Source organism: Haemaphysalis longicornis, unplaced genomic scaffold (assembly GCF_048455015.1).
Source record: "Haemaphysalis longicornis isolate Haplotype H1 unplaced genomic scaffold, Haemaphysalis longicornis Haplotype H1 scaffold_9, whole genome shotgun sequence".
Taxonomy (NCBI): domain Eukaryota; kingdom Metazoa; phylum Arthropoda; class Arachnida; order Ixodida; family Ixodidae; genus Haemaphysalis; species Haemaphysalis longicornis.
In genome coordinates this window covers 85738941-85747841 of record NW_027526460.1, presented here as the reverse complement: position 1 = coordinate 85747841, position 8901 = coordinate 85738941, and positions in this window count along the sequence as shown.

The following is an 8901-nucleotide window of genomic DNA, read 5'->3' as shown; positions in this document are numbered from 1 at the left end:
CCAAAGTTTACTCAGCCGCTTCCAAGTCATCCATCTCCGGGAAGCCCCGAACGAAACTTAACGGGTGTGCGAGCACTGCTTTCGGATCATCAGTCTGAAATTACTTCTTCGGTAGTATTCGCATCATGACTTTTCTCATCTGCCGGCATTTGAAAGACATGGTCTTGCCTTTCCCACCGAGACAGCACAACCTTGTGCAGTAGTAGTAGTAGTAGTAAAATACTTTTTATTGAGTCGGTGAAGTATGACTAGCTTCCTATTACAGGAAACCATGTGATGAGCGGGCAGCCTTCACTCTGGAGGCCAAAAATATTTAGACGTTAGGTCGCTGCTCATCACTAGGTTCCCCCAGAGCACAGGGGTCGGAAGTGGAGAAGCGGAGAGGGGTTTGGGTTGTGCTAGCACTCCACAACCAGGCACTCTAGGAAGAGTCCGGTTGTAAGCAGAACTTGCATTAAGCAGGAGATTGCGCAGGGAACGTACGATTTGGGCGGGCTGCGTGACGGAAAGTATTGCTTTGTAGTGAGAAAGCTATGATTCTTTATTTTCTAGAGTTTAAGATTTTGAGGAGGGACGTCCTATTGTTCGGACCGGTTATATTGAGTAATATCTTGAAAAGGAACAAGAGATACAGACGATGTGGTCTCCTCAGTATCCAGGAGGGACGGGGTGCAGGCTTGCTGGTGAGCAGTTTTTGACCCTCAGTAAGTGCGGGCCAGGAGTCCAGATAAGGTTGACTTTCCGGGAGGGTTTATGCTGCAAAAGTAGCTTCAAAGTTCAGCAGGCCACCCTCCTGGCTAAGAAACTTCTGCAGGAAGATTGATAATCTGAGGAAACCCTGTGGAGATGTTCGCTATTACGTGGTGCCATCCTGTATAAGCATCATGGGCGGAATTTCGCTATCAGTTGGTGCCATCCTGTATAAGAAGCGCACCTTACATATGTCGCTTTGAAACTAATTGTTTTACTTTTACCAAGGCGAACCCTGCCTACAAATGAAGTGGGATGCATACGACGCCTATTCGCGATGGTTTTTTACTACTGTACACAATGCCTGAAAACGTGCAAAGTATGTGCCATATTCGAATGCCACGGTAGCCTAAAATTGGCACACAACAGTGTGACCGCTTTCTTTCATGCACGCTGTTTCAGTTATGAAGAATGCCATTGTGTAGGAAGGGTAAAAAGAATTTCCGCACATGCTCCGTGTAATGTGTACAAATGGTGTTAGCGAAGTGGCGTAGGGAGTTAGCACTAATTTTTGACAATCTGTGAAAAATCTTACTAGGTTTTTAAAAGTCACGAGACATGTCTCGTTTTCCTGTTGTTTATTTTTGGGTAATTTGGAAATGGAAAACACCTAAAGTGATTCAGCACACAATGGATTTCACATCGTACTGTCCAAGCAGATGTACAAGCTTTCAGGGGCATCTTCAAAGATCATAGTTGTCAAAATAAAACCCAAGCGTGGATAAAACTAAGGGTTTTACGTCGTAGTATTTTAGTTTGCTGTATATGGATTGTTTTTGCGCTACCTACTGAACATCTAAATTGGGCTAAGTAGCAGGAAACAACATTTTTATGAGTAGTTGTCGTGGGCAGGTCGTGTAGGAGACCTGAGGTATTACACTCTATGGCAGTGACCGTTTCCTTCTTTGTGACACTGTCACGAGTTCAGAACCAGTAAACTTATAAACATTTCCGGCCATAGAGCAGTACCTGCCCGACTGTCCCACGTTACAATCTTCGAGCGAAGATTATGCCCCTGAGCGTTATCCTGTCTAGTGCATGTTTGTCCTTCAGCTGTCGTTTGGCCTCTTAAAAAAGTTCTGGTCGACTAAATTTGACTTACAATAACGCACTTCCCGCTTTTCTCATGGCTATGTTATCTTTCAACACTGGAAGAAAGGTTCTCTCTGTTCTAATATTGCACACAGCAACTTCCTTTTGTAATTTCTTGCACGGTACCGTAGTTACGCTCATTGAGTACTATTACGTTAGGCAGTAGGAGGAACGACAGCCGGAGTAAGGTCTCTATATCGGGAGACATATTGCGGGGTGGAAGGGGCACAGACAACACGGATCTACACTTAACGTCTACACTGCCGCCGAATGAAATGATGGACGTTCGGGACGACCAGGCTTGGGCAACACTGTGTGCTCTGGCTCTTCTGCTCGTTCCATGGAGCGCCTAAGCCGTTGTGCCATCATTGTACCGTGAAGCAGTGATATTTCAACGTGCTGTATGGCTGGCACTACCTTTTTTCTGATCGGTGACTTGTACTGTATGGACTGCCTGCAGTAACCTCAGTGCTATGTCAATTATACTTACTCTTTGCAGCACTTCCCATTTGCCTTACTGAGTGTTCAGAAGCCATTGGCAGCCACATTCTTTTAAACATTTTTATTTGATAATCTTGCTCGCTTTCGCTCTGCTGGTGAAGCTCGGAAATGCAGGGAACGGTCACCAAAATTTCACCTGAGTATCAGAATACACAGTGTGAAAGGTTAGTGTTAAAGTCAATGGCTGTTCTGACGCTGCTTCTTTCTTTATAGAATTGATAAAAGCTGTTAGAGGTTTGCGGTATCAGAGGAATCGCATTATAACTCTTTAAGTGCTACCCTAATAATCGTCAGCAATATACTCTAGTAAAGAGCTTTGAACCCAAAAAGGAACGACTAGAACCAGTGTAACTCAAGGTTCAGTATTAGGCCCTGTTCGTTTTCTGCTATACATAAATGGTAGCATCTATGTATACTGTTCACAGATATTATCATCTGCACTAATGACACAATAGTATTTTTTTCAGGAGAAAACCTAGAAGCGATTCAAAACAAAGCCAACATTCGGCTATCACAACTTGAGAGTTCGATTATCTCAAACCAGCTTTCATTGAATGTCAATAAAATGCACTTCATCATAGTTGGAGCCAAAAGTAAACCCAGTGAAAGAAACTTTTTTAGCATTTAAGGGACATTGATTATCTCAAGTAGCATCTGTAAGACTTATTTTCCACGAGAGTCTACTTTGGTCACACCATGTGTATTAGATATGTTCCAAAATTTGCAGTTAAATTGGTAAGATAAGTATGTATTGAACTTTTTTGCCGGTTAAAATAGAATGGAAGCTATTTTTTTTTCAGTTAACCACTCCCACCTGCATTACGCTATACTTGTCTGTGGTGCAACTACAATTACCAACGATACAAATTTGCTTACACTACAAACGAGAGCAATCCGTGTTATCCAGAACGTGCCCTACATTAAGACCCGATAAGGGCTTTTCTACAAGCATTGCTTGCTCATGATACAAATAAGTTACAAGAAAATTAGCCGTGTACATATATTAGCAAATAGAAACTGGCGAAGGAGAATTTTAAAAAATTCTCCTGTTTCTGTTAACGCGGCATTTATTATGCTCGACGTACTCAGTTTCTATGCTCTAAAGCTCGTACCAATTATGGTTTTCACACTTTAGCATCTCGAATGATACAAACCCAAAATTCAAACCCACCATTCATTTTTAGCAAACGCGACCATATAAAATCATACATTCAAAAAATGGGCTCAGGAAATGCTACCTTATCAAAACAATCCTGTGGGATAACCAAGAAGGCTAAAATTGGGGGTAACCAGTTTCACGAATTGTCCTGAAATGCTTACTGGCTCTGACTTGTACTGTTTCGCCTATTTTTATTGAATTCATGGTTCATCCTTAGAATCAGTTTTGCTTTCACGTTTAGTTTTCAATTTGTTTTCGTTCCACGTTTGAAGGGTACTAGTGGCGCAGTTTTGGTTCAGTTTTCATTATGTTGTTGTCAGTATTGTATTTTGTATTTATTTAATTCTATATATTTTTTCATTCGTTTGTTTAAGGGAGGGTAACGTTAGAAATTAAGGGAGGGTAATTTTGGCAACACTGGCAATTTTGACCGCACTTGTTATGTGACGTCACCTCGCGTATTCACCAGAAAACTCCCAATTCGCAGCATGTTCGCAGCATGTTCGCAGCATGCTGCAGCATGTTCGCAGCATGTTCGCGAAGCATCGGGTCTTTTGAGCTGAATACGCGAGGTGGCGTCACACTACAAGTATAGTCAAAATTGCCAAGACGGCGCACAGGTTAAACCCAAATGTAAATTAAGTGAACTGGCTAAAGGGCAAGAAGTGCCACTTGACCACCGAAAGGCGAAAAACAACAGGTAAAAAAAATTACAGAAGGTGGGGTGTACTGGCAATGGACGTGCAGGATCTTGCCAGGTGACACCACACTACCATTCTCGTCCTTAAATGAAGACACACGAGTTCCCTAGCTGCTACTCGCCGCCGGTCGGCATTCTTTTGTTAAAAAAACACTACTTCCAAAAGTATGGAGCTATTCTCATGTGAAAAGTAGTGAGGGTCACGGCTTCTAGAAATATTTGAGGGACACAATGTTTTTTCTACTGAAAACACTGTGGCGCGACGCCCCGCACTAGGACTGTGTAGATAAAAAAGTTTTCGCTCTCTCTCTCCCCTATCACTGAAGCCTATTTTCATTGAACCCAACTTACACGAGAAAAATTGTATCAAAAGGCCAATTTTTCAAGCATTACTAAAAAAAAAGAATGACTAAAATTGCGTAGGAGGCGGAGGATAAACGTTTATCGCAGCAATCGAAGTTTTTTGTTTGACCACCAGGCGGCGACTTCTTTAGTCCAGAAGGCCCTGGGTCTGGGCGGCATGTCTCACCCGGTCCACCAGATGTTGTTGGGTGAGCCGGGTCTGAGCTGTTCATCCGACCACTAATCACCTGAAATTGGGGGGAAAGACCTTTCGTAGCTTTGCCGTATATCCTACGAAGTCCAAATAATGCCGCAATGTGAGCACTGCAAGACTGAGTTCAGCCACTCAACGACAAGAGAACAACGACAAGAGGCTCAAAAGAGAAGAAAGCTTACACCTTTTGTTAAAAGGCACGTATGGATAAACATCTACCTAATACTCGCGTGCTTGGCCTGTTACCTGAACACGTGTTCATTATGACACCGATAAAAATAGCTCTGAAAATAGAGCAACTAAAGATCATGGTGTTCAAGTGGAAGTGGATGGTTTCAATCTGCTTGTTTGAAGTACATCTAGTACGGCTCTAATTATTTAGAATTTCTTTTCACATATTTACGTAGAAATCATAGTATAAACGTCTATATTATAGCGTGTAAGAAATTCTATTTGGCGTGGAGCAGCTCTGATAGCTTATAATACGGAAAGTGAGCGATGTCTTTCAAGCTCACTCGACCGTGTCCTGATGGGGGAAACTTTGCCCCAACGGTATCTTTTGCAGACCCCTCGTACGGCCACCAAACTTCTACGACGCAATTCCAACGACGCGTATTTGGGCTTTCGCAACGTCCCAAGCACGTGCGCGTTTTCAGACGGAGTGTGTTTATTCCGCGGCAGGAGAGCTGCAAGTCGTGCGCTGCTCTCTTCCAAAGTAAGCGCATCATGTCTACAGTGTGCCGCGCTGCGGAAGTTGCAAGAGGCTACCGCACGAGGCTTAACCGCCATCGTTAGCATACTTGTTCCAGAGTATGCCCGAGTTCACCCGCGCTCCAACGAAGCGTGAAAGAGGCAGCCACGTTCTCGTGTGTTCCTCTTTCTTTTCAGCGTGGGCACGCAGCATAGGACCGCAGAACAAGGGTGGAAGAGGAGTAGGTTGTGGCGCTGCCTTGTCTGGGGTAAGGGAGCAGCTTTTGACCCAGTTTAACACGCACGTGTTAGCGCGCATATCGTTTTTTTGTGGCAGCAGGAGGCGCTGCGAATTACAGAAACGATGGCGAGAAATTGCACGTTGGTTCGTTCAAAAGATTGCATTGCCCGTTGCGAATGATGCCAATTTAATGCAGGCGTCCAGCTATATTTATCGGTTCCTTATGACGTCATGCGAATTTGTTCGTCGGATTGGAGGCCACCGATCAAAGTCAACCAAAATGACACATGACTACGCATTTGTAGTTGTGTCAACGTAGCTATAGCTCCATTTGATAGCACCACTCGAATACAAAGCTGCAGTTAGCACGCTAATGAATGTGTTTTCGTCACTCGCCCTGTTACGTCACTGACTGCTCAGGTTGTGAAGCCTGAAATTTGCATGTTTGTCAATACGCCCTATATATTTCTGTTAAAAACACGTCTTTCGTGGGTGTCATTTGGGTTGAGTGGGTCATCAATGATCTGTTATTTAAAAGAAAACTATAATGTATTCAGTTTTTGGGTCCTTTTAAGGGTAAAGGTCTCGTAATACTTGAAGAGCGCTGTACAAGATTTATTTATGGGGTACATGGTACCTAAAATTAGGAATGCATGTTAACGTTTGCGAGTTGGAGGTAAAAATATCTGGATACTGCACTGCGTTTGGTCTAAAGGCTCTGGGGCGTAAGCGACAACAAAACTGTCAGTAAAAACGCTATCCTATATGACATCGCAGCCGCGATATGTGTAAAGAATAAATGCGCTGCATGCGTTCAGAGACCACACCATTCTCGTGATATTAGTATTTTCAGGTTTGCGACAGTGGAGAGCTGATAGACGAAGCTTTTATTGCGTATCATCAATCAATAACTACCGACCGCTACTGTTTTATCCGAAGCGATTAACCGAGCCTAAAAGCGGCCTTCATCATCAGGCCTTACCATGACCATAAGCCTTGTAGCAATGCTACTGAAATACAGCCAGTATATAACAATCACAATATAATGTGGAGCGTGCCTACTGCACCTCATATTTTGTTTACTTTCATTTTAAAATAATTTGAAAGCTTTGCTGTTTCTACCCGTAAAGATCTCTAGCACATGTTTGTTCGTAGGCCTTCCTCACATGCCTGAAAATGCAATCTACGTTAAACGAAATACCAGAAAAAATATGACTTTGGCTCTATAAGGAGAATCCGCAAAGACAGAACAATCTTCTTTGTGTAATGTTGACAAGATTTAGATTAGAAAACAAGGACCACTTTTGTCGCGCAAAGCAGTCGATGGCAAGTGCTTTGTGAATGTTGTGGGTTCAACCAACCCGCAGTTGCAAGAACGGATTGAGGGAATGCAATGCTGTTGAAATGCTAATAATAAAACGGCAGTAATTATCGTTTCAGTCAAACTTCCTTGAAAACAATTTAACGACAATTGGCCACTGGGATGACTTGCTCATGACTACTAGGGTTATTTGTCATAATTAGCTCATAGATAAGTTATAAACATTAAAAATTTCCGTCGGCTGTCGATACCTGCGTGTCTACGGAAGAAGTTAGTTGCAGGAAACAGCTGCATGTTTTACCGAAACTTTCTTCGGAGTCGACAAGCTATTATGTGACAAGTAGCTGCTAAGACAACTATAGCATTAAGCTAAGTTTCGTCTACTTGTAGTTCGTAGCCAAGAAAAAACTGGTACATAATACAGAATTCTCACTTGCTGTCAATATTTGTGTTTCTACGAAATGAAATCAGGCAGCCGTGTGTTTGCCTACTAGGATAAAACTCTATCCCTTCAAAGTTTTTTATGTCATCACGAAGTTACTAATACTACTAGATGTATAGCCATTTTTGTGATGCTACTTTTATACAGCTTCGCTGGTAGTCCACCTGAACCGAGTGCAATAGCTCGCAATTTTTAAAGATGATAGTCGTTCTTGGGCTACTTAAACAGAGAAATTTTGGTCTGTCTGTCTGTCTGTCTGTCTGTCTGTCTGTCTGTCTGTCTGTCTGTCTGTCTGTCTGTCTGTCTGTCTGTCTGTCTGTCTGTCTGTCTGTCTGTCTGTCTGTGACTCGATTCAGCCACCCGGCCAAAGTAAAATTGACACTGCGCAATAGTCTTATATACTCACAGCCAAATGTAAACGTGTAAGCCCTGTTTATATGTTCATACTTGTCAACTTTGTTGAACAAGAACAAGAAATTACGCAAATATAAGACAGGGAATTAGTTCACAAGGGATATATACATATATACAGTGTTCTGTTATTAAAACAATCATGGATGCTTGATTTTTCGATAGCAGATGATATTCTACATCTACTGCGGAAAACCGACGCCTGCTGTTGCCTTGGCCACCTCCTGGCGGCATATGAGAAATAACGTGGCAACAGCAACGAAAGGTTCCACTAGCTATGTTCCACGTTCTGTTTGGAACGCACGTGGAGCACGGTAACACGGTTGTATAAACCTTGATGTCGGCCTCCTGAATTCACGTGCGTCTACGCCGTACTGCAACGCTAGCATCGAGGAACGCGGCCTGTAGCAGTGGAACGCGGTAAATTCAAATCGCCTTGAGCAAACCTTTAGTGTGTTTACCTTGGGATGAGCGCGACGGAACAGGAACAGCATGAGAGCTGAGCGGGAAAGCAAAGGGGGGCATTTCCTTGGCAAATGTCTACAAAGAATATCGTCTTTTAACGACATTTGCAACGAAAGGAGTAGATACGCGGCCAATTTTTTCTTGCAGTTGTCGACAGCTCGAAAAATGTAAGCTTAAAAGGACCGTGCAACACTTTTGTCGACTTCTTTAATTATATAAATGCTTCTAGAACATAGCCAGCCAACCCATTTGGCACTTAGATAAGGCGTCCGCAAAGTACCTCAGGCAAAAAGTACAGTTCTATGCTCATTAGACTACTCGAAAACTCTCTCAAGAGAATTTTCTCTTTTTCCCCCTTTGGCCTTCTTCCAGCCCTCGAAATACGTAATTACAGAGGCGTAGCGGGTATTGGCTCGCTTTCTTTCAGTTGCATCACTAACTCATTCGATAGGCACTTTAAAAAGTGCCACCAAGGCAAAGCAGAAACGGAAGTACAGGGTGTTGCGACGATAACTGGAACACTTTAAAAAATTTTCCTGAGCGAACCGTCGCTCTGTTCGCGCTCAAGCTTGC